Consider the following 25,970-nt stretch of genomic DNA (forward strand, 5'->3'; position numbering starts at 1 on the left):
TGCCACATATTCTCAGTTTAGAGCTGCAAATTTAAGCAAATAAGAGATGTGATTTGGTAAACGACAATTTTTTTTCACAGAAAAAGGCTAGAAAGGCATTTGTTAAATAAAAATATTCAAATTATCTCACTCTTTTTTGGTGCCTTATTTTGTTTTCAGGTGTCGTAATTTTTAACTTTTATTATGGCTAGGGCCCTCTCTGGACCTCTGAGAGGGCCTGACCACATTTGTGGTATGGAAGCCTGTTGGAAAGGCAGAGAAACAATGGGATGATTTCAGGGTGGAGCCTTCTCTGCATTTTCCCTGATGTGTGATATTTGTGGTTTGCGTCTAGGTTCGTTCTCTTTTAAGCCAGGGAACTGTGTAAAGAAAAAAAAAGGAGAAAGCAACACACAGTGCAGGCTCCATGGTGGCCCTGTTTGAGTTCTGGGCACTTTGCAGCTCTTTGTGATGGGTCGAACTGCACTTCCTTAGCCACGTACCAGCTCAAATCCTGCTGTCCCTTATGTAGCCCACATACTGGTAACCCCCCTGGTGGAGCTGGTGAGTGAAGAAATCCTCTCCCACTGGCCATGGAGTGAGCTACTCCTGCATCATCGAGGCACAACAACCCCACTGTACTCCTCTGGGGTGAGGCAGGTAGGATGAGCCAAGGCCTAGAGGACTTTCCTGTTCAGGGCACCTCTATGGGGTGAGTTAAACATGGGGATACGAACACCCAGCTTATCCTGGGACCCGCTTCATCTGCACACAAGAGTGAAAGACTTGCTCTAAAATTGCCAGTGGCTTTGGTAAGAGTTTGTGGTGCAAGGCCAGGCCCCTGTGCTGAGTTGCCACCTCCCTCTCTGCGGTCAGCTCTGCAGAACTGCTGTGCCCTCCCTGGTGGTGGAAAATGTTTCCTAATAAAAAGGATGAATGGAGGAAATCTCTCCCAAGCTCAGGCTGGGTTGGTGGTAGCTGCCCTGGCCATCTATCATCGCAGTATGGCAGCAGACAACTTTATAGCTCCCTGCGTCATTAACAGGAGGTTTAAAGATGGCACTTGCTAAGGAGTGATGAGCTACTGTGCTAACTATTATCCAAGTGCTTCTCTATGTGGCAGGCCTCTGACTTAGTGCTACAGAATCTCCTACAGGATGGCTGGCTTAGGAGTGCCATTATACCCAGTTACTGCAGAGCTGCATGCTGACCACACTAGGAGCTAGATCTTGGCTTGTAATGTCGCTACTTTGCACCAGGCCGCCAGTGCAGAGCAACTACAAACTGGGTTAGCTGGTTGCCTGAGAATTCCCCAAGGGATTCTGCAGGGACTGATGGAGGTAGCTCTTTGCTCCCCCTCTCTTAAAAGATCATGAGTGGGGCCATTGGAGTCAGGCCAGCGGAAAGTTAGAGCAGCTTTAGGGTTGCTCTAAATTTGTGCTTGGGGGCAAACCTGTCTGCAGCTGGTCTCAGAATAAAGGTTTAGAGCCCACTTTACTCTCCCATACCTGGGCCTGTTGGACCAGAGGATGAAGCCCTACACGTAGTACTGCACATTTATGCTAGCTAATGTCAGAGTAGCGTTTCCACAGCTAGTTCAAATGGCCGGGAAAGGGGAAGTTTGGGTGTGAGGGGAGAAGGGGGAGATTCTCAAATAAGATGCTGGAGGTGGGAGCAGGCTTACTGTTTTCCCCTAGCTGTACCAGGTGGGACAGCTGGGCCACCAGGCTTTCCCCCCTAAGAAGATAACAGCTAGGGGTCTGCCAGGGCCCAACCAGAGGAGGGCTGATTTTGCTGGGGGAAGTTCATGGGGGCCGTCCGGGAGTCCTGTTTTAGGCTGTTTCTCTGACTGAGTGGCGGGGGTTCCTCATATCTGCTTCTGAAGGGCCTGGTGCTGCCCCCCAAAACTCTCCCCGAAGCTGCTAGGAATTTGGGGGCATGAGGCGGAGTAAATCTTGCCCCCTTCCCTGCAGAACGCTGGTTTTGCTGCACTGAAGTCAAGGAGGTGGGGCTTTGCTCTTCTTTCCCTTCTGCATTGGGGCATCCCCACAGTGGATCATTATTGCACTGCACTCCGCGTACAGGTCAAAGGCCACAGGACTCCGTGGGACGAGCAAGAGAGCAGAAAACTCTCCCCTTGTCACTGTGTGCACATGGCCCACTGGTGACTGGCTTATGTGGAACATTATCCCTGGCAAAAATGTTCAAACGTTGGCAATTCTCGTAGAGACAGAACACATCGGGTCCCACGCTGCCCCGCCTGGAAGCGTGTTATGCCATTCCTGGGCCAGTGGCACGCTTTCCAATCTGCTCCTATTGAATGCGGGGGAAGAATTATTTTACACTACATAATCCAATCTGATGTTGAATGCAGCCACTGGTATGTATACACCATAACCTCCGCTGACATCCTTGGCCTGGTTACTTAACAAACAAGTTGTTTTTTTTTAATCACTGACAACACAGAGTTCTGTGAATTAATCTCGGCCAGCAGGCTGTAACAAGTCTTTTAAGGACAGTGTTTTGTCTGGTGAGGTATTAATGTTACATCTAGCAGCATAGAAGGTTTTGGGAAAAAATGAATTCACTAGGAAATAGTTATTTCTCTCAAGCTAGAGGGATGATTGGCCTTGTGGTTAAGGCATGGTACTAAAAAAAAAGCAAGACTTAGGTTCAATACCTGCTTCTGTGTCTGGCTTTCTGCCTGACCCTAGGTGAGTCAGCCAGCTCCCGTTGAAATAGCAGTGAAGTGTCTAATCACTCAGGATTTAATCTCTGTAAAATGCAGCTCAAGGTGCTAGGAGGTCAGATCACAAGTTTTTAACTTGGAACAGCTTTGTGGAGAAGTTTGTTTTTTTTCTCTCAAATATGATGCTAAAAATTTCTCTCCATGGGATATGATGGAATACACTGGCCCCAAAGGTTGAAAGGCCTGTTTGAGAGAAGGACCAATGAAGGGAGTGTGAGAATCATTCTCTACAGTTATGGGTCTTTCTTTTTTAACCTTTTATTTCCGCCCCCAGAACTGCACTTAAATGGACCTGGCCACCCACTGCAATCACTATGGGTTTTGCCATTGATTTGAAATGAAAGCAGAACTGGGCCCTGCTTGACTTAGGATGCAAATGTGTTTCCACACCTACTTTGGGAAATTCACGTGAAAAATAACACACTGTAAAGGTTTACCTGATCTTGGACTAGCTGAACTAGATATTGCATTGGGAATTCTTAGCTCCAGTACGTTAATGCTTTCATCTTTCCTGTTAATAAGTTTTCTAACAGAGGGGTTTGAGCATGCGCACATCTTGTGGCCTCCATATCCACTGTAGAGTGACTAGGAGCTAGCTCTAGCCCTGTGAATTAACCAGCACTAGTTCTTCAGGAGCTTCTGAAAAACACTTGGTCAAGCACAAACTCTACCTATTAATCAATTCAGCCTTCAATGCAAATTAGATTCCGAATAATAAGTAATTAACTTTATCATGTTGGCATTACCATTTATAACAAAATGTCAACATTAGCTCTGTAAACAAGACAGAGTTGCTATTTACAAAGTTAGCGTGGGGACCAGAATGGCAAGAAAATACAGCTGAGCCTGGATGAAAAGAATGAAATGACCAGAGACCTGCACTGAGTTTTTTTGTCTGGCCTAGTTTTAAATCGGAGCTATTGAATCTTATAAACAAGGAAAACCTCCCTGCAGTTTACTATTTTTAACTCAGTCCTTTGGCATGTGAGATAGCAAGTTGCAAATTGGACTCTGGCATTTGTGACAGGATTTATATGCTAATAGAAACTGCATTGCTTGGAAAAATAAAACCTGCAGGTGGTGTTTGTGGCACTCTGTGTGTGTGAGTGTGTGTTTTCATGCACATGGGGACTGGGGAAGGCAGATATCGGAAAATCCATTGCTTTGTTCTCTAGCAATGCATATGTATTACTCTCTGATTAAATGACGTTTGAAGGAAACCATATTTAGTTGGTCTGCCAGAGGGGAAAAATACAAATGATGGGCTCATGCCCCAGTATTGACATCTGAGTCTGGATTTCCATCCCACTGTGAAAACCTGAGACTGTTTAATGCCAGTGTTTTGGTTCAGCCTATTATAAATACAGAGGCCTTTTGCAAAATGTGGATCTGGAGCTACGGTTGGATTCCAAAGTTCTTAAGATAGGGGGACGTTTCAGTCGGGGTTTTGGTTTGGGACCATCTCTGATGTTTGTTTGTGTCTGTGTATGTTTTAAAATGCTTGAAAATTTCCAACCTGACAGGTTCACTTTTTTCTGCGTATAAAATCATTGTGTTTACACGTATACAAGGAAACAAAATCCTGTATTGGAGTGCACTGGCATCAATATTGTGTTTTTTCTTCCTATTGCCCATGGAATCAAAAGTTACTCATTTACCTCCAATGTCCTCAAAAGCAGAGGTTAATAGCTGCAATAAGGATACAGATGATCTTCTTCACACTTTGCACCAAAAGCACAGATCTGCAAATGCAAGGTCAGGTGAGAATTTAAACATGCAAAGCTCAGAACACTTGGAGATAGGGTTTCCATACAGGAAGTAGGAAGTAATGCCAACCCTTAGTATTCTTTAGTACCATCTAAAGATGCTAAATCTAGGGACCCAGCAGCCAGATTGAGTCTTTGTCAGGGAGCTGGATTATGTCCATGGGTCAGAGGCCTGAAGAAGAGAATCCTGTGCCTCTCAGAAACTAGAGAGATGCTGCAGGGAGTTCACTTTATCCAAACGGCTGTTGTAATTTTCCATAGCCCCAACACTGGAGTTGGTTGAAAATTTTGTCTAAACGGTGGTTGTGTTTTTCTAAGTGGGCAAATGCTTATTTTATCAAACTGGCAATGTCTCTGGGAAGTCTATTTTTGACTACAAGTACCTGCCAAAACTGTAGATTTTTCATTTTGGGGCAAACAAAAACAAATTTTAAAAAATTGTTTTTTGGCAGACCTAAACTGGAAAAATTCAGCCAGGCAGGCAAAAAGATTAAATAAAACCAAAACCTGTTGCCTGAAAGGCTGAAATTTTTCAGTTGCCATAAATAGAAAAATGTTAGGGTTTCATAGAAGACCTGAAAAATGTAGGAAAATTTCAACCTTTCTTTTGTCAGGCTTCTATTTTTTTTTAAGGTGGTAATTATTTCCCTCCAAAAAATCTGACCCCAGCACCCCATTCCCCTTGGTACTGGTGGCATGATAGGATGATCTATATGGGTAGGGCAGCCTGTAATTCTGCACCCTGGGGATGGTGTGGGAGGCCAACAGGGATTTCCCCCGGGGATTGAAATTAGAGGGAGCGTTCGAATGTACAAAGGTCTGGAAAAGACTAAATTTGCAACACTGCATGTAACTAGTTGACCACAGTGGTGGGGGGGCGGGGGGGGGTCAAGGGAGGAGGGGTGTAGGGAAATGTTTTGGAGGTAGTCTCTCAAGTGGAACTACTCTATCTGCTGCTATGGAGAACTACTCCCAATTCTGGAGACATTTGTAGCTCCAAAGGCGAGGAGTCCTGCAAAACTCACAGGGGCTAGCAGCTATGGAGACTGCTATGGAGGGCCCTAAATCTATGGGCAACTCGGAGCTTAAAGAAGCAGCCATTTTCTAATGGTCCCAGTTGCAAGAAAAGTGTTTAAAAATTTGTCTTTAAGGCTTAAAATTCACACTCCAATAACTCAGAACCAAACAGAGGGAATTTTACTGGGCTTTACAGATAAATCCACCTCTTGGCCAACAACAACCAGGAGAAATTTCAGCTCAAGGCCTAATTTTATTTGTGGCATTTCTAAGCCCCTGAGAGCAGATACGACTTTAGACTGAAAGTGACTGAGAGCGGGAGAGCGTAAGAGCTCCAGGTGCCCAGCTGAAGTAGAAATTTCCACGGACTCATAATATGCTTTTTGATTCCCAAATCCATCTTCTACTTAAGAAAAAAATAAAAATAAAATAAACATAAAAAGGTCAGTAATCTCATCAGTGGAAATAATCATTTTTGTTCTATGATCTTAATCTTTTATGGCATACACATCTGGAAAAGTACAGGAAAATAATACAAACTTCAGTTAAGCTGTATAAACTGATGAGAAAGCAATTTCATTTCACTGCAGCTCTGTGGACCTTTGTCACACTCCTTCTTGTAAAAATATTGACTTTATAACACCTACACTTTGTTCTTTTCCTTAACAGGATAGCTGCTAAGTGTTGTTAAAACAAACATCACATGTTCCATGGGGCTCTGACAAGGCCTGCAATCAAATCCTCTCTAATAACTGCTTAAATACTCTCATCAAGCTTGTCCTTGGTGTTTGCTTTAGGACATTGTGTTTTTCTCTCCTCGCTGTGTTTACTCAGCACCAGCCATAGACTTAGCTACAGGTCACCCAAAGTAAATGCCAATTTTTCTCGGGCTGGCTTTCATTACTGAAGTCGCCTTTCCAAACCAGTTAAAAAGGATGTCTTTCTAAACAAATGGCCTTACTTTTTAACTTCTGCTAATCTCTGCCGAACGTAAGGCTCTTCCCTACCTTTTTGCTTATGTTCAAAACCAAACAAAAGACAATGACTGAGCTAAAAGATTGTCAAGGGGGAATGAGAAAATGAGGCCTGACATGTGAGTGACCCTGGACTCACACAGCACCTCATCCAATTAGTTAGTGGGAAAATAAGGCTCTCCTTTCATACCAGCTTCAAGGTCAGGGGAAATGAACGAAGCTTTGACCTGACAACTTACAACAGGGTATGGCATGAACTAAAACAAGGCGAGTGAAAGCCAGGCCTTAGGGGTTTCCGTCTCCGCCTGTCAGGCAGGCGCTGCCATGGCCTTGGGGAGAGCTGGCATTAGCTTTGCTGGGTCTGTGTAATGGGGGGAGTAGAAGGCTTGGCTAAGTGGGGCAGCCTTTTTCCTTGGGGTTTAATTCTGCTCTGGGCTGGGCTTCCTGGGCCTGGAGTTTGGCCTACTAAGGCTTCCTCGAGCAGGGACCCTAGAGCAAAGCAGACTTCAATGTGGCAGATACAACTGGTGGAGGAAACCTTGGCATGGGGGAACTGTCCTAAAGCACTATATTGGCTCCTACACCACCCTCCTCTTGGCCGAGAGGGCTGGGCTGGAGGAGCCTGGCCATAGCATTGGCGGGAGAAGGACGCATGGCTGCTGTGTGCCCTGCCCCCTTCCAGTTTGGGAAGAAAGCAGGGAGGGAGCGTGGCTCTGAGGGGCAGACAAAAGGCACTTCAGGGGAAAAAACAGTGAACTGTAGAAACCAAGCTGTGATTGGTGGAGCAGGCTGGAGGGGGAGGAGTCGGGCCCTTTAAAACTGGCTCCCTTGCCCACCTCCTTCAGTCCAGCAAGTGAAGGCTGGATGAAGGAAGCAGCTCCCTGTTCTGGTGCAATGGCAAGGGTAAATGCTCTTTTCAGTTGTTGGGATCCCAGTGTTTTGGGTTTACTACCCTGGCAGGAAATAAAAGAGCCTGAAACTGAAGAGCCAAGGCAGAGTTGACCTGAGCTGCTTTACCAATGTTAAATTCAGCTGTGTGTGTTCCCAGTCCCATATCCAGAGGGAGGCAGGGGGGGATGGGACAGGCTGGTCTTTTGCTCCCCACAAAACGCTCTGCTAGTAGGGGATGATCCTCCTAGCACAGGCTGGGTGGGGTTTCCTCACTTGTTGCCTTCCTGCAGAGATGCGGGGGGGGGGTGTCCCTGGGGCAGAGAGAGGTAGGGGTGGGGAGAGGTGGGTTATGAGGGAAGGAGGCCGGAAGAGAAAGCTTAGGCTGGGGTTTGTGGTGGTTTGGCAGGACCCCCTAGTTAACAAACTGGACTGCAGGAGGGGCGGACTTCACTTGACTCTGAGGAAGGTCGCGGGCGGTTGTCTGGAGTATAGTAGGGAAAGGAGCGAGCTGAGAGGCAGGATCCCAGCCTTTGGACGGGGGAGTGCCCCTCCCCTAATGGGCGGCCTGCTGCTGGAGCCACAAAGGGGAAAGGCTGTCAGCAGGGGTAAACTACAGGAGGCCTGGGAGCTGCTGACCTGGCTCCTGTTGCTTCTGTGAAGCCATATGAGGTGTGGGGGAGAAAAAGAGAGAAAAGTACAGAGTACTAGGGCCGGAGGAGAGGGGCAACTGTAAACCAGAGAGGACAGGAGGTTTTGCTGGCAGCTGGCTCAGGCTGGTCCTCTTTGCCACTTCTGTGAAGCCCAGGCTGTGGGAAATAGTTGAAGGAGGCCTTTGTCTCACAAGTGCCTGGCCCATTCCCCTGCCAGCTTCCCAGGACCAGGCTCTGAAGGCAGATTATAAACTGCCTTAATGCAAGCTTAAAGAGAGCTCTTCCTGTCCATGTCATACTGGCCATGCTGCCCCCCGCAGTGACTAATAAAGTCCATCACATTCTTGGTCCATTTGTATCTGGCAAAATGCAGACTAAATGGGCCATTAGCAGGATCTGGCTTCTCCAGCTCCCCAAACACAGGATTCTAAGTTACAGCCCATCTGCTTTTCCCACAATGCTGTTACACCCAAATAAGTTCCCTAGAATCTGTTCTCTTGGAGATATTTCCATAACATGTGACAGACCAAGCCGCTTGTGCTTGTGCTGTGCTCAACCATTTTCATGTTAGGTTTGGAAACTAAAACCTTATGATTAAATAACATTACTAGTAAGCTTATAATTTTAAGGTGCTTTGTAACCCTTCTATGTCTCATTGCTTGATTCAAGACAATGTTTTTATGGCATGAATTTTGGACAAAACACATTTGGTGAACGCAAAAATGTCTGTACAATAGTATGCTTAATTTGCATATATGGTTATTACAATTGCATGAGCAATTCAGTACCTTTTGTAAATAAATTAGGGCTGTCAAGCGATTAAAAAAATTAATCATGATTAATTGTGCAATTAAAGAATAAAAGAATACCATTTATTTAAATATTTTGGATGTTTTCTACGCTTTCAAATATATTGATTTCTATTACAACACAGAATACAAAGTGTACAGTCTCACTTTATATTATTTTTATTACAAATATTTGCACAGTAAAAAACAAAAAAATAGTATTTTTCAATTCACCTAATACAAGTACTGTAGTGTAATCTCTTTATTATGAAAGTAGAACTTAGAAATGTAGAATTATGTACAAAAAATAACTGCACTAAAAAATAAAACAATGTAAAACTTTAGAGTCTGCAAGTCGACTCAGTCCTACTTCTTGTTCAGCCAATCACTCAGACAAACAAGTTTTGTTAGATTTGTAGGAGATAATGCCATCCACTTCTTGTTTACAGTGTCACCTGAAAGTGACAACGGGTCACTTGCATGGCACTGTTGTAGCTGGCATCACACGATTTTTACGTGCCAGATGCACTAAAGATTCATATTTCCCTTCATGCTTCAACCACCCTTCCACAGGACATGTGTCCATGTCGATGATGGGTTCTGTTCAATAACAATCCAAAGCAGTGCGGACCAACACACATTCATTTTCATCATCGGAGTCAGATGCCACCAGCAGAAGGTTGATTTTCCTTTTTTGTGGTTCAGTTGTGTAGTTTCTGCATCGGAGTGTTGCTCTTTTAAGACTTTTGAAAGCATGCTCCACACCTTATCCCCCTCAGATATTTGAAGGCGCTTAAGATTCTTAAACCTTGAGTCGAGTGCTGTAGCTATCTTTAGAAATCTCACATTGGTACCTTCTTTGTGCTTTGTCAAATCTGCAGTGAAAGAGTTCTTAAAGTGAACAACATATGCTGGGTCATCATCCGAGTTTGCTATAACATGAAATATATGGCAGAATGCAGGTAAAACAGAGCAGGAGACGTACAATTCTCCCCAAGCAGTTCATTTACAAATTTAATTTAACACATTTTTTTTTAATGAGTGTCATCAACATGGATGCATGTCCTCTGGAGTGGTGGCCAGAGCATGAAGGGGCATACGAATGTTTAGCATATCTTGCAATGCCAGCTACAAAAGTGCCACGTGAACACCTGTTCTCACTTTCAGGTGACATTGTAAATAAGAAGCAGGCAGCATTATGGCCTGTAAATGTAAACAAACGTGTCTGTCTTAGCGATTGACTGAACAAGAAGTAGGACTGCATGGACGTGTAGGCTCTAAAGTTTTACGTTTTATTTTTTACGTTTTACGTTTTATTTTATTTATTGAATGCAGTTAAGTAACCATTTTTTTAATCGCGATTAATTTTTTTGAGTTAATTGTGTGAGTTAACTGCAATTAATTGACAGCCCTAAAATAGATACAATCAAGCCCAGACAATACTTTCCTCTCCCACTATCAGCCTCCCCAAAAGCTTGGGTAAACCATTGGCCTTTGTGGGATTCACTGAAAGGCAACCTACCTGAGGCGGTATTAGTAATGAAGATAATATTATCTTGCTTCACAGATGTATTGTGTGAATATCCAGAAAGTGCTTTGAGCTCTTCAGGTGAGAGGCCTGAAGGAAGTACAGACTGTTGTTAGTATTCGCAAAATGAAAAGGAGGACTTGTGGCACCTTAGAGACTAACCAATTTATTTGAGCATGAGCTTTCGTGAGTTACAGCTCACTTCATCGGATGGCATCCGATGAAGTGAGCTGTAGTTCATGAAAGCTCATGCTCAAATAAATTGGTTAGTCTCTAAGGTGCCACAAGTCCTCCTTTTCATTTTGCGAATACAGACTAACACGGCTGCTACTCTGAAACCTGTTGTTAGTATTATAACACTTAGTTTCAACCAGATACTTCTATATTGGAAATTAAAATACTTCTGTTTGTCCAGAGAATGAAAATGACCTGTGCTGTAGCAGGGGTAGGTGCACTTTAAAGAATCCAAAGTATAAAACTACATAAAGAATTCAGCATTATGGTGGGATTTCTGTGTATTTATAGTATTCCACGTGGCTGTTACTGTCATTAATGGGTTACTTGGGAGCTGCTTCTCCCCGCTACAGGCTGTGTAGTTGGCACTGTCTGGTTGCAAAATCCTTGTAGTTCTGTAGAGTCATATGTCAGGATTTATGAACTGATGTCCCAGATAAAGAGTATTTGTTCTAAAATAGGACCAGTGTCCTGGCTGACATGAACAAGACTTCAAATGTCAATAATCATTGTTCATACACTTGTGCGTATGTCTGAGTAGTTCTCTTATTTTCTGCTCCTCCAAAGGATTCCAAAAATGTAATCTTTTAAACTTTATATTCTTCTCTTCTTTTTCTAGAATAGGAAGCAAAGCTGGCAGCGGTAACATTACTCTGCTTGTGCAGATAAAAATGGCTCCTTCCAGTTAGACAGCTGGTAAGTGACACTGGGATTCTGACACTTGCACTGTTCTATTTTTTGTGCTTTCCTTTATGAAGGTTACATGCTGTCACACTGAAAGCTTTGTGCCTACACGTGCAAAACTGCTACTGCCATGTGATCCCCAGAGGTACTGATTGAATGTCAAGGCAACTTTTCGATCACAAATCATGGAGAAAGAAAAGGAGGACTTGTGGCACCTTAGAGACTAACCAATTTATTTGCGCATAAGCTTTCGTGAGCATCCGATGAAGTGAGCTTCAGCTCACGAAAGCTTATGCTCAAATAAATTGGTTAGTCTCTAAGGTGCCAGACGTCCTCCTTTTCGTTTTGCGAATACAGACTAACACGGCTGCTACTCTGAAATCATGGAGAGTCACTGCAGAGGCTATGCCAGGTCCCATATGAAGGAAAAGGGTTAACTCCAGTTTGGGATTGCTCAGGTGGTCAGGCAAATGATTAGAGCAGTAATGCCAATAGGTGTAGGTAACTGCATGGACAGGTTGAGAGGGGAGAATGCCTTTGGCAAGGCCATGCTCCATGTCTAGAAATCATAGTTTATATTCTGATTGTTACATTTATTCTGCATTGTACGTGTACCCATGCACATATTAGCATGTATGCATGAACACTGCTAACCCTCAAGGAAAAGTCCTTGCTGACTCTCCCTGTTCTCTTCTGTTGAGTTATTTCACCTCCTTGTGGTCTTGCAATCCATTGTTCTTTGTACTGAGTCAAATTCTTGTTCCAGTTATACCAGTATAAATCCAGCGTGCTGTAAATCTGCTCTCACTAGATTTCTACAGTGATGAAAATCTGGAGTAATTCCATTGATTGCCAGTGGAGTTACTCCACATGCACACTGGTGCAAGAAAGAGAAGAATCTTTTTGCTTCTCTTTGGTTGTAATTTTGTTGCATAGCTACTGTGTTTAAACAACTGATGTAGGATCCTTCATGGTTTCCTTTAGGAAACTGGAGCTGGTGGGAAAAATAGTTGAAAATTTTCAGCAAGGAAATGGATATTTTCCCCCTTAACTTTTGCAATAAAATGTCCCAGTTTTTTGGATCCGCTAAATGGGAAGCCAGGAAAAAAACCCATAATTGGGTCTGGGGGGAGTGGCGGGGCAGTTGTTGTCCATGATCTCATTCAACAGCTAATAATATTCCTTGCCTGGTTTAGACTGTCCCTCCAAATATGGAGGAAAGTACCTTGTATTCTGCCTTGCCTTCAAAGGAGGGGATTACTTGTCTCTAAGTTCTTGTTTAATGAACAGAGTTCTATACATGCTGTAGATTTGCCAAATAACACAACTAAAATGAGGAAATCTAAGGTCACCTGCACTCTTGCTAGGAATAGTCTGCACATGAACATTAATCTGGAATACGGTGGGGGTGTGAATTTAAAGCGTATTAACTATTACTGATTAACTTCATGTGAGGACATATATTTTGGAAAAAAAGTGCCTTATTCTGAATGAGTTTAAGTGGATTAAATCATTCAGAATAAGGTATTTTTATTCCAGAATAAGAACAACCACAAATGGAATTAATCAGGGATAACAACCATTGTAGACAAGCCTCTAGTGTAACACACACTGGGAACGTAGTACCCTTTTTGTGCTGGTTCACTATTGGATAACCGCCTACTACTGCTACATGCTAATAATGCAATTACTCCTTTAGCTCAGGTGGTAGAGGTCTGTGCCACAGTGCTGAAGATCATATGCTCAAACCCTTGTGAGTATCCCCAGTTTAATTTGAAGGTCAAAGCCCTTTTATAATATTTCAGAATAAATAGTTCCCCCCCTCCCCCCCGATCTAATTGGATAAACTCTGTTGGCAGTTTTTCTATAAAATTCTCTCTGGGTGAGAAAAAAAGAAAATAAAAGATTATAGGAAGCACAATTCATCTTTAGTAATTCAGTTCTGCCTTTGTCAGACACCAGGAGGCCAGACCTTTTTCTGCATGGCAGGAAGGGACCATTCCATTGAAAAACAAGATCGATATCAAGGCCCTGGATGCTAAGCCAGATATTTAAATCACCCGGGAGACCATTTAAATGGAAAATCAGTAACTGAAGCATGAGAGATTGATTTTAAATAATTTTTATGGCTGTGGGCTTCAAGCTGTTGTCAATATTTCTGCATAAATAATAAAATATATTAAAAAGTTAGACATGACTAACAGCATGCCCAGATAAACCTTGGGATTGGAGCAGTTTCAAGGTGTGGGGAGCAGCGCAAATCATGTTGCTGGCAGGTTAAACCACTGCTGCAGGGTGGAGAAAGGTAAACAACCGCTGCTGACACACCGTTTATTCTCCAGTGCTGACAGTAGTCAACCTCTTTCCTCTCTGGCAGAAACAACAGCAAGGCACTTATAAAAGAAGTGCTGATTTCAAATAAAAAAAGTTATGGAAGAAGATGATGAGACGGACGTTTTTATATCCCAAGCCAAAGTGACATTTGTTGATCTCCAACGTCAAGTATGACGCTTACTTCTGTGCTGAGAAAAACAAACCCAGCAGTCTGGTATCTATCTTATTGGGCTATAAACAGGTGAAGTCTAGTGGTTAGAGAAGGGGCCTGTATGCCAGGGCTCCTGGGTTCTATTCCTAGCCCTGCCTCTGCCCTTGGTTGAGTCACATACCTGTGTCCCACTACTGTCTCTGTAAAATGGGGTTTATAATATCCATTGCATGGTGATGTTTTGTAGCTCAATTAATCCATGAAGACTCTGCAAACTTCACCTGAAAAGGGTCTATGTGAAATGTTTGTCATCCAGCTTTGAGAGGGAAGTCTGTGGGCAATTCAGAGAAATCAGTCAGCCATTTGTTTAAATTTCTTAGCTGGAAATTCAGAGAGTAGAGTTCCTAACATCGAAGTAAGAAACGTGTCCCACCTGAGGGAAGCTTTGTCTGGCATTCCTGTTAGGCATTTAGTAGTGAATCGAAGGTCACTGCATAGATTCCACTACTTATTTATGGTACAGATTGGTTCTCATTTAAATGTTTTACTATTTACCGTCTTTCCGATGACAACAATCGCTTCTTTCACCTTGGCCACATTGGAGCTCCTCGAAAATAATAAACAGACATTGGTTGGCACAGATTTATGTAACATCTATTGCCTTGGTCTCTGCAATTAAAAGCCATTTATAGTAAATGTGTTTGCTTTGTACTGAATTACTCACAATGCTGCCAAGTACAGCCACACCAGCTGTTAATTAGAGTTTAGCTTTTATGACCAAAAAGTCTGCTCTGTTGTTACGGAAAATGGGAATAAAAAGTCATTTAACCTATTGTGATGTGAAAATAAATGATGACTTGTTGGTTTAATTAAATAGTCTGTTTATCTAGCCGACAAAGTGTTTGAACATACACAGGATTACAAACAGCATTTTGCTGACTTGGTTCCTGTTGTCTGAATGTTGTCTGAAGTGACAGTTACTTACTAAATGGCCCACTGAACTCAACATGAATCTTTCAGCAGAAAGTCCAGTGCATCATTTTGCTTTGTGGGCTGCACAACGTGTTGTTAACACACAACCCAAGCCCCAAAACAAAACCCACCATCACCCTGCACAATTCTCTTTCTCACACAGCAAGAGGCATCTGCTTAAATATCTCATTATATTGCACATGGGTGCACGTACGCTCCTTTATTTCTCTGAACCATTCCCACAAGGCTATTTTGGGGAAGTTGCCATTTATCTGTTGCATGGGGGGAGCAACATTAGAATTAATTCTTCAAAGACAAATGTATGGTTCTTCCATCCTGCTCTTCACAATGGAGGTTTCAGAAAAGTTCCTTTATGCTTAGATTGAATGTTCCATAATGTTGTTTATATTTTGTGCCTGTGGATATTCTATGAGGGTTCTTCTGATTGAACCAGAGGGCTCTTCTCTCTTTTTTTTTTTCATGCTAATCTTTGGCATGGCAGGACAGGTGGATGGGCTGTCATGAATCCAGCAATTTGGTCTTTGGAAATGATTGGCTGTGCAGCGGCAAATAGGAAAGCTTGGCTCGTATGTTGGGGCCCTCAGAACTACTCTTGGATGGTAGAGGGGCAGTGGTTCTCAACCAGGGGCCTGGGGCCCCCTGGGGGGCTGCGAGCAGCTTTCAGGGGGGCTGCAAACCAGGGCCAGCGTTAGATTTGCTGGGGCCCAAGGCGGAAAGCCGAGGCCCCACTGCATGGGGCTGAAGCCCGGGGCCTTGAGCCCTGCCACCCAGGGCTGAAGCTGAAGCCTGAGCAACTTAGCAAGTTGCCCTGCTTGCTACCCCATAAGGCCGCCCTGGCTTTTATATGCCAAAAAACAGTTGTTGTAGCAGAGGTGGGCCTTGGAGTTTTTATAGTATGTTGGGGAGGAGTGGGGGAGTGGGAAAGGAGCCCAGAGAGGAAAGGATTGAGAACCTCTGGTATAGGGCAAAGGGGTCTTTAACTGCAGATGCTGGAGAAAATCAATGTAAAGACCAAAAGGCAGCTCTCGTGTTGCAGAAGGTCACTGAATACTGTTGGCATTTTTTATAGGTGAGTGAGCCAATAAAACAGATGTCGTTCCAGATACAAAATTACCTCATTGTGTTGGGTTACTGAGCAAGAGGCAGTGGGGACTTGGACATAATAAATGGGTGGGTTTTCACCGTATGGTCCACGCTTCCACAACCAAATGGATTGCAAGACTAAAACAAGACTGTTTGTGTCCAGTATGTCTGAGATTGTTGAAAAGCAGTGCACAAACTCAGTGCCAGCCTGGTCAAGTGAAACGCTTTACTTGATGCCACTTTAATTGGTGATTACCCCTTTCCTAAAGTGTTCCAAGAGAACTTTCAAGACTTGGGGTTCTTTACTCATTTGTATTAGAATTCCACTTGCTGCTCCTCGTCCGCCTTCTTCCCCGGCGGAATATTTCGCCAGTTGCCAATGTCATAGGCAAAATTCCCAGGTCTACAGTAAAACAGCAGGTTGGTCTTACCAGTTATGTGCAAAAGCCATGATGGTATCACAATGGTACCCATTGCTATCTGATTTATACTAGAGTCAAAACAGCAGGCCCTACCTTGTTACGGAGATACATCCTCTGTCAGGGAGGCAATATCATGCCTTATGCAGAGGGTCTGGACTTTGCATCTGTAATTCCTATGATCCTATCTATCTCCTGCTTAGGAACAGTTTGATTCTTGTCTCTCACACCAGAAGTCCCAGTCTTGAGACAATGTCAAGGAAGAGTCTTGAAAAAAATGCAATAATCTGTTTCTACAGATTTGTAACCTTTTAAAAAAAAAACAACTCAACACTGTGTAACACAAACATTCCATTTAGTAAAATAAATAAAATAACATCAAAGAGCTGCATCTATTGTATCCTGCTCTCCAGCTCTCTGTCGCTATGATTGGTCTTGGCAAAATGTGCAGCTCATGGCAGATATCCTCGACACAGTCACACAAGGTGCCAACAAGGCCAGCTTCTCTCCATCTTGTTAGCTCTGATTTCTGCCCAGGATGAGAAGGACTTCTGAAAAGGAGACCTGGAGCAAAGCTAATGTACAGTATATGCCTGTTTGTATTTGTAATGGGAAGCTGGCAGTCAACGGCAATTACTCTGCAAATGGCAGTTTGAGGAATCTCAGCATTGCAACATTTTTATGGACTGTGGAATTCTGAGAGGAATCTGCCTTTAGATACACAGCTATATTTATACGGCTAAGTTATACATTGACTATCTCTGAAACCAAATAGGGATGCTTTGTGCCGATGGTTTATCAACCTTTTTAATGTGACTGGGTGTTGCTGTTCTCTGTTTGCTTTATATTGGAAACTATGTACAAATATGTGCCACGCTCTCTCAAACCAACCTGCCTAGTTTGTACTGACCTTGTGCAGTACAGTCTCTGCTAAAGGAAAGCCGATCATGCATTGCTGTCTGGAGACAGCCTGCTGCTTCCTCTTTAAATATTCCAGAAGGAGCTGTGGCATGAAGCACAGTCACTGTATGCAGAAGTTAGTCTCCAAGAAAGTGCTAAACTTGTCATGGCTGTTTACTTACGCTTTTGTACTGTTTGTGTAGTCAGAAGTCTTGATCTCATATTTATCTCCTCTTAAAACAGCTAGTTTATAATTTATACACATTAATAATCTCCAAACCTTTAAGTGGAGACATTGGCTTTGTTTGCCTTTTAATTTTTATTTAAAGACGCCCTTCCCAATTCAGCAGGCAAGTGCTTTAAAGGGCATCTAAGGAGTGTCTCCTCAAACAAACTGCTTATAGATAAGTGTAGTAGCATGCCAAGGTTTCTTTTTACAATGGAAAAAGACTTGTGCTCTAGTGGTGAAATACACTCCTGGGCAGAGGACCAACCACAAGGTCTAGGCACCACTTAAATTCTCAAATTAGGATTTAAGTGGTGTCTAAGGCACGTGTGAGGCTCCTGCACCTGAGCCAGTTTCACCCTTTGAGAGAATGTCAGATTGTGAACTTGCCTGTAAGTCTGTATTGTACTGGTCTCGCCATTCTGTGTGTGCGCCACTGCTCTCTCTGGGACAAATCAGAGCTGCTTAAATGTGTCTCAGAGGCCCTACAGTCGCAAATTGATCAAGGGCTGGAGTTCAGCTCCAACGGTTCCGAAATCTCACGAGTTGTTCTCCCAATAATTTAGCTCAAAAGGGAAGTGACTGGGATTAGATGTTGGCAGAAATCTTACAGGAAGTGAGCTAGTGAGGTTACCATCATTTTGGGTCTAAATCTTGCGATTATGGCTATCCTTACAAGATTCTGGTCTGTCCCAACCAGAACCAGCAAGGAGGTCTGGTCCCAGATTAAAAAACCTGTTAGTTTGGGGGAGCTTTGGATTTCAGTGTTGTTTCAGATTCATCTGTAGTTAACCATGGCTGTGAGGGCTGGATTTTGCTTTGTCATGTAGTTGCAAATTTGGAGTAACTTCCCTGAACCCTTTTGAGAAAGACAGACTGAGTGTTGGCGCTTCAGGTGATTCATTTAATCTCCTCTCAAGTGAAATCTTCCAACTCAGTCACAAATCAGAGGGACATGTTTACTGACAGCATTTTACAGTGACCCCCCACAAAGCACTGCAGTAGCCTTACGGTAAGACCGTGTGTTTTGGAGCATTCTTGGAGAATACTGGAGTACTTTTTTTATAATGGGAAAAACTCTGAGCAAAACGAAGACAACCCAAGAATCCACTTAGGATCGAAATCTGCCACACTGGGGACTGAGTGGTTCAGAGAACTAGTCATAAAATAAATGACTGCTCACGTCTTGGTTGCTGTCTCAAATCCAGCCTAGTTCAGTAGTGACCTATGGCTACTTTAGTAGCCTGTATGAAATGAATCTGGTCTTGGCTCATCACCAACTGGAACAGATATTTGTTACACAAGAGCCATCGCAGCTAATGGCCACTTCTGTTGTCCACCTCTGAGAGACCGAGTCTTTGGGCACAGCCTGAATTATTCTCATGGCTGCTGCAGGTCAGAGTGAGGGATGCTGGAAGGCTGGCATGGGGGAAGCGTGCATTGCTCCTGCCAGTGTTAGATCTCTTTTCTGGACAATCACAGGAATTCAGATTCCCGGGCTATTAATACAGCTCTTTGCAAAACGAAAATTCACACAAACAAATACGCACGATCTGCTGCTTGTCCTGGAGCCTCCTCCCAAGGTGCTGTAGGTTGTATTTACACAGGTGGCACATAAAGTCCTGGCTCTGCCCTTCCTGTCTTTCATCTGGTGAGGTGCTTGGGCACGAGGCTGAGTGACAAATGGTACAGGAATGCCCATTAATAAGGAACATTTTCCTGCTTTCTCAGTGTGCCCACAAAGTAGCCGAGGTGTGAGACTCCCTCTTATTTAATCTGAATATTGACGTTTCTCCCACAGCTATGTTGGAGTTGGATCCTCATGCAGTTTTCCCACATGGAATCACATAAAAGGATGAGTTAATTCGCATTTATAAAGCCCCATGTAGTGCTCCAAGCATTTTTTTTTAATTGTCATCATTGGTGTCCTAGCAAGGTGCTGCTGAAGACATCCAGATGTGTAGCATCAAGCTGATTTGGATCCTTTGAGAAGCCCAGATAAAGCATCCTGTCACTTACTGAAGAATCTCTGTGTCTGGCCGGTATCCTCATGTGAATTTGTGGAAACCTGGATATGTTTTGTTTCCTCCTGCTGTCGGAGTTGTATGAGGATTCCAATCCAAGGCGTGGCTAACAAATCCAAGGGTAGGTCTACACTGCAATTAAAAACCCACAGCTGGCCCATTCTAGCTCTGGGTTTTTAATTGCAGCGTAGATATAAGCCAAGCAAGGCTGGCTCAGATGCCCATGGAAAGTTGCTGGGGTTGGAGGGAGAAACTAGATGAGGTAGGATGTCCCCCACCATTGATGTCTTTCTTCTGTTAAAAAATAAAACATAACTCCAGATGCTGGAGACCTTAAGGTAATAATTTCAGAGTTTTCTACTGACAGGTCTCCTCAGTTCCAGTTGATCCAAATCTCCCTTTCTTTATTCAGGGGAGCTCTTACCCAGGATCTCCTGGTATGGTGTCCTCCTTCAACAGGGGCAGCTCCTCGTATAATACTGTATAATTTATAGGAGGAGTTCCTGCCCTAAGGCTCCTGCGAGCTCACTTCCCTAGCCCCCATGCCAGTAAAATTAAAATGTAACTTACAATAAATTGTAAGCCTGCAGCTGGTATGAATCGGCAGAACTCCAGCAACTTCAAGGGTTTTACCCCAACAGAGATCTGGTCTGCCACAAGGCCCCTCAATCAGTGCAAAACTACATGACAAATGCAGACAGAATTTAAAAGAACATTTCAAAGGAAACAAACACAATCCTTGTGTCTCTTATGTTTGGGTTGGAAGAGCCCCAACAGTATCAAACTGCCCCAAACTGCACTAAGCTGCTTTATATCAACCCAAAAGGCAATTCAGGAGGTGGGAGGGTGACGTGGAGTCTTAAATGAACACAAGGCTAACCTACTGTCTCCACCCTCTGCAGTTGTATAGGCCATAGTGAGTGGTCTGGTTGCTCCTGTCAGTTAAAGCAGAGATCCAAATGCAGAATCTGGCACTTGAGAAGATCATGGATTTGACATGCTCCCTGGAGAGCTGTGGGTTCGTAAACCAACGAATAAATTACAGCGAGGCCTAAATAATGAAGTATTTACATCTGTCAGATGACTGCCCCAATATTTTTCAGTATGTAAAATAAAACTGGACCCATTGTCCTCCATGCTCTGGAATGTACAAAGAAAACAAACTTCTCTAGGCATGAATGAATTGAGAAACATGTGGCAGTGAATTTGGCACCTTCTTTTCCCACCTCACCCTGGGGTGTGTGCGGAAGAACAGTTTTTAAATCTCTTCCATTTTTTTAACCCACTCACATAATTATTCTTGCACAGTGGCATCTCAAGGTGCTTGGCAAACCATCCATAAGAACCAGACTAGCATCAGGTGACTCATGTGACCAAGTTCTGTTTGCTTCACTTGGGCCTGCTCAGGTGAGAGAAGTGATCACAAGTCGTCTCTAGTGAATTAAGTTCCTGTGCGGCATGGAAGCCGTATTAACCCCATTTCACATACCAAAGCATTCAGTGATTTGCCTGCAGAGAGTTCATGGCAGAGGTAGGAAGAGAGCCCAGAGTTCCTGACTTCCTCTCCTGTGTCCTAACAACATAATCACCCTTCTTGCACGTTAGTAAATGCAGCAGAGAGGACATGGCTTACTGAGAACACAGGAAAAGCTCATATCGTGAGGCACGCCCACACTTCAGTGAAGTGAGAAATGTTTCACGGATGCATGCTTTTTTTAACCATGGTATGACACTTAGGTTGTGCAATCCCACTGGTTAGCAGGGTCATGGCACAGCCAAAGCTGTGATACTTTCTTTGCTGATGTGTATTGCCCACCTCTCAGAAACCGTCTGCAATCTCTGTTGCCTACGGTTGCAAATACAACCCAGAAAAATGCTCTCCATTGGACTAGATTCTGTCCATTAGTTAGTCTTAGGAGACTCAGTCATCTGAGAACAGAACCTTTGCATGACTCATCATACTATTGACTTAATCTTTAGAAAGAATATTAACTGCAATGTCACAATATCTTTGCAATCCTGGTCTAAAGAGACAGTTGCATGGTAACTTTTTATAACTCAGGGTTAAGGAAACATTCACAATCTTTAGTGTAAATATGACTTGTTTTTTCCACCACCTCCTCCATCCTCCGTGAGACTGCAAATCTCTCCGATGCTGTTGCCTTAAATTAAGCAACTTTGCACCAAAATATTTACATCTTAGTATACTTTTGGCTTGCAGTATAATAAAAGCAATTGTGCCGTGAAAGAAAGGCGACGCCATCGGAGGGATTAACTTCACAGAGGTTGGAAACGTTCTAGAAACACAGTAAGTGGGAACTTCTGTGTCACAAGAAACCTCAGCTGGCAGTGCAGCTAGTACAGCAAGTTGTTCCAACGGACCAGGATAAAGCTTCCGAGATAAGATGCGGAGGGGCCGCCGCTCCTGTTCCGATCAATGGAAGTGCTCTTATGCTTGCTGGATTAGGCCCCAGGTGCTGAGTCGGTCTTTAGAGAGCGCTGTGCCGTGTTAATGTGAACAGAGGACCAGAAGCGGGGCTCGCCTGAGTTCTAATCCCAGCTCTGACACTGAGTCCCTCTGTTGCCCTGGGCAAATCGTGTCATCTGAATCTTGGCACAATGCAGGCCTACCTCGCAGGTGTGGGAGGGTGGATTGACAAGAGTTTGTGCAGAGCTTTAAAACCCAACAGAGCCAGGATACGGAACGGTTTGCTTCTCAGAGAAGGAGATGTTACTCCGCCAGCCACATGTTAGACAAAACTAGGAAGCAATCACGGGTGCTGGCTGGAAGCCCCTGCCCTCTGACGGCTGTGCCATGGGTTGCCTGAAAAGTTGAGAAAGAGGCTCAGTCCTGTTTCTCATAGCAGGTGTCCACATTGTAAAAGCCACTCCTGGTCAGTGGCCCACCAGACCGGACAAGTCCTCAATCATCCCGCTGCTCACCAGAGATCAGAACTGAACCAACGATCCACAGGTGAAAGGCACCAGGAGCACAGCGCCTCAGAGCTGAGCAGTCCTCCTCAGACAGCAGCAGAACACAGCTGAATTTTAACTTTGCACGAGCTGTGCCTGGACCAACACCATGTGCTTCAGGGGAATCCAGATTCAAATACCGAGGCCTGCCCCCTAAGGGAGAGGATCCAATATGGCTGGCAATGCTGTAGCCAAGTGTTCAAGCTCCCAGATAAATTTAATCTCTCCCTGATAGCAAGATGTATGGTCTTGGAAATGAGGCAAAGTTATAAAATAAAGAAACAAAATCTCCCCCACCGCCAATAAATTTCAAAATGAACGGAAAGCCATAAACCGACAGCAAGCGTACACTCTCGGGCATTTGGCCTATTCAAGGCTAATGGCAGCTCTCGGGCAGAGAACATTAGCGTCCCACAGCACACCTGACGCACCCCGTGACTGGAGTGACACACAATATGCCTTTCATGCTCTCCTGCATACTTATTGTTACACAGAGCCAACTCCCAGCCACAAGCTGTGCCTCAAGGCATCCCTGAAAGGCTGTTGTGATGAAGGGAAGCCCAGTGCATGTCTTTGCAGCTGACTGGCCCCAGATCCGAGACGTGTTTCCTGTTGAAAACCTCGCACATAAAATCCTGGCCTTGTTGAAAGCAAAACTCCCACTGACGTCAGTGGGCCAGGAATTCACCCCCAGCATTTATCAACCCTAATTCCCAAGTGTTAGGAGCGCCCTAAAATCCCCCCCCCCTTTTTTAACACGGAGAGAGAGAGAAAAGTGTTTTCTTCTAATCTTTGTAATGGATTCGCTGCTGAGCAGCAGCTGGGGGATTGAGTTTCTTTTATTTTTCTATTACACTCTAGTCGGGGAAAAAATGAAGAAACGAAGCTTTGCAAAAATGGCTGGGAGGCTGTGACAACTGTTCGTTTATTGAATGGGAGGAAAACTTCCTTTCTTGGGCAAAGGCTTGTCTCTGTGAGTGTCGGCAAACGTAACTGCCATGCCTTGGGGAGATGTTGGTCTGGAGATCTGAGGGCTGTTGTGGACATGAACTTGACTCTATTTGCTTACCTTGGCAGGGGGTGCCCCCGGAGGCTGGTAGCACTAACACTATCGAAGCATTGCTGCAGTCTGATGCTGTACTGTCCTTCCATTTCCTGTGTATGTACGAACGGAAAAGGAGGAAATAATTCACATTAGAATTATAGCCTTTGGCCCAAGTGTTTGATTTTTTTTTAAGGGAATGTTTCACAGATGGTTTGCATTAGTTCAATATTTTTTCGATCCAGCCAATAATATCTGCTAGGCTTGGGCTCCTGTATATAAATGGAAGGTATTAAACAAAACAGGAGACAGAAGAAAAGAAAATCATCTGCTTTCTCCACAGGATCTGAAAAATAATCAGGAAAATTGTTAGTGTAATTAAAATATCTTTTTGTAGGCTAGGACTTTCAAAGCAGACTAAGGAAGTTGCATCCCCAGTTCCTGTTAGTTTCCAATGGCATTTGCGTCCCTGGTCACATACTGTTTAACTGTCTTTAATTTCTCCTTTTGGAGGGAGCATTGCCTTGTGATTGATTAGAGCAGAGCTCTGACTCAGTGTCCCACTTGGGGAAACATCATACACACTCTCACTTAGCTGTAAAATGGGTACAATAATATTGAATTTCCGCATGAGGGGTGTTAAGTCTTATATGGTGACTCTGAAGCTCTGTGAGATCCGTGGATGGAGGGTGTTACCGAAATGCAAACTCTTTCATTTTTGGTTTCTGTGATGTAGTGCTGTAGGCTCAGAAGAGCTAGAAAACAGAGCTGCATTAGTTAGCAGATGGCTGGTTTTATTTATTCCTGTATCCAGGCTCATTCAACTGCCTGTTTCTATCCAACCGAACTTGTACCCCCAGACAAGTGATGTAGACACCTAGGATTCTCTTGGGTGAAGGCCTGGCTAATTCAGTGCTTTGCTATGCTAGCTTGCCCATAGTTCCTGTTTACTGAAACTGGCCTCTCCACCTCAAACTATCCTTCATGTGTCCATTTGCTCTCTTAAGTGTCCTTTACAAGCCAGAACCAACCTGAGGCAGTGAGGCGTAGGCCTGATCTATATATGTAAATGAGATTGATCTAGCTACATTGCTGATACAAATTTTGCACCCTGTGTGATGTAGTTAGTACAATCTGATCCCCACTGTTGATGCAGAGAGGAAGAATTCTTCCGTCAACCTAGCTACTACCTCTCAGAGAGGTGGATTAACTACAGACACAGGAAAACCCTGTCCAGGGATGTAGGCAGCATCTATACTAATGCCATGGGCAGTAGGTGAAGCTTCCCTTGGGGGAGGCTAGCCCCCTGCTCCGCTTCTTCCGGCCAAGATCCTGCCTCCTCTGGATGAGGCCACACCCCGCTTGCTGCTCTCAACCCTCTGTGGCTCCAGCCGGGGTTGGGGGGGACTGAGAGCTCAGCATGGCCAGGGTTGAGCTCTTGGCCCTGGCTGGAGCTCTGAGCCTGGAGCCCCTCCCTGTTCTACTCCTCCTGCCCATGTCCCCACCCCTTCCTCCATGGCCCCACCTCTGTTCCACCCCCACTCTGCTTCTGCCCCCTCCTCAAAGATTCCCCCCCGCTTGCTCCTCCCTCCCTGCTGAGGCCCTGAGACTGAAAAAGCACAAGCGGGAAGCAAGATCTTCTCCAGCCCCGGGGCCATGGCAGGGGGAGATTTTTCCGGGGGCCCCAAATCTGCCACTACCTCCCCCCTCCCAACGGCATGAGGTTTGGGGAGGCTTTGCCTCCCCCAGCCTCCATGATGTGCCTCCCGTGACTAAGGTGCTGCAATGGCACAGCTGTATCACTGTAGCGTAGGTCACACTGTCCGCTGGTATTCAGCACTTGACACCAAGCAGCGAGCTGCAACAACAGGGTGGGCTAGTAAGTACCCTGTGTGCTAGGAGTCTCCAGTCACCTGAAAACGATCTTGATGCTAAGAACTGCATTGCAGGGCTTTTTGCTATTGGAGTTGTGCGAATCAGCTACAAAAGGGAGCTCGGAGCATTGACTCTTTATTTTGAGGGAGGAACTTGCACTCCCTCCAGATCTTCCATCCGCTTTTGATTATTCCCCTCCACCCCCAGAATTTTTTTTTTCTCACTACGCCGGAAAACCTAAGGCAAAGTGTCTTTGGAAATGCTATAGCTATGTTAACAGTAACATTGAGCAGATAGGAGGTGACCTGCTAGCTCTTTTGTTAAACCATCCTGTTTAAAAGAGGAGCACAAGCTGGCTTCTAGCTTGTAGGGGTCAGGAAGGAGCTTCCCCTGTGGGCATGTTATTCCATAATTGCCCACGCTGGGGTTTTTTGCATCTTCCTCTGTATCAGCTGGTGCTGGCCTCTGTAGTGGGAGGACATAAACTCACAGTACAGCCACTCTCAGAGATGGATATTAGACTAGATCGCGGTGGGCAAACTTTCTGGCCCAAGGGCCACATTGGGATTGCGAAACGGTACGGAGGGCCAGGTAGGGAAGGCTGTGCCACCGCAAACCGCCTGGCCCCTGCCCCCATTTGCCCCTCCCACTTCCCGCCCCCCTGACTGCCCCCCTCAGAACCTCCGACCC

This window comes from Lepidochelys kempii, chromosome 10 (genome assembly GCF_965140265.1).
Source record: "Lepidochelys kempii isolate rLepKem1 chromosome 10, rLepKem1.hap2, whole genome shotgun sequence".
NCBI classification, from domain to species: domain Eukaryota; kingdom Metazoa; phylum Chordata; order Testudines; family Cheloniidae; genus Lepidochelys; species Lepidochelys kempii.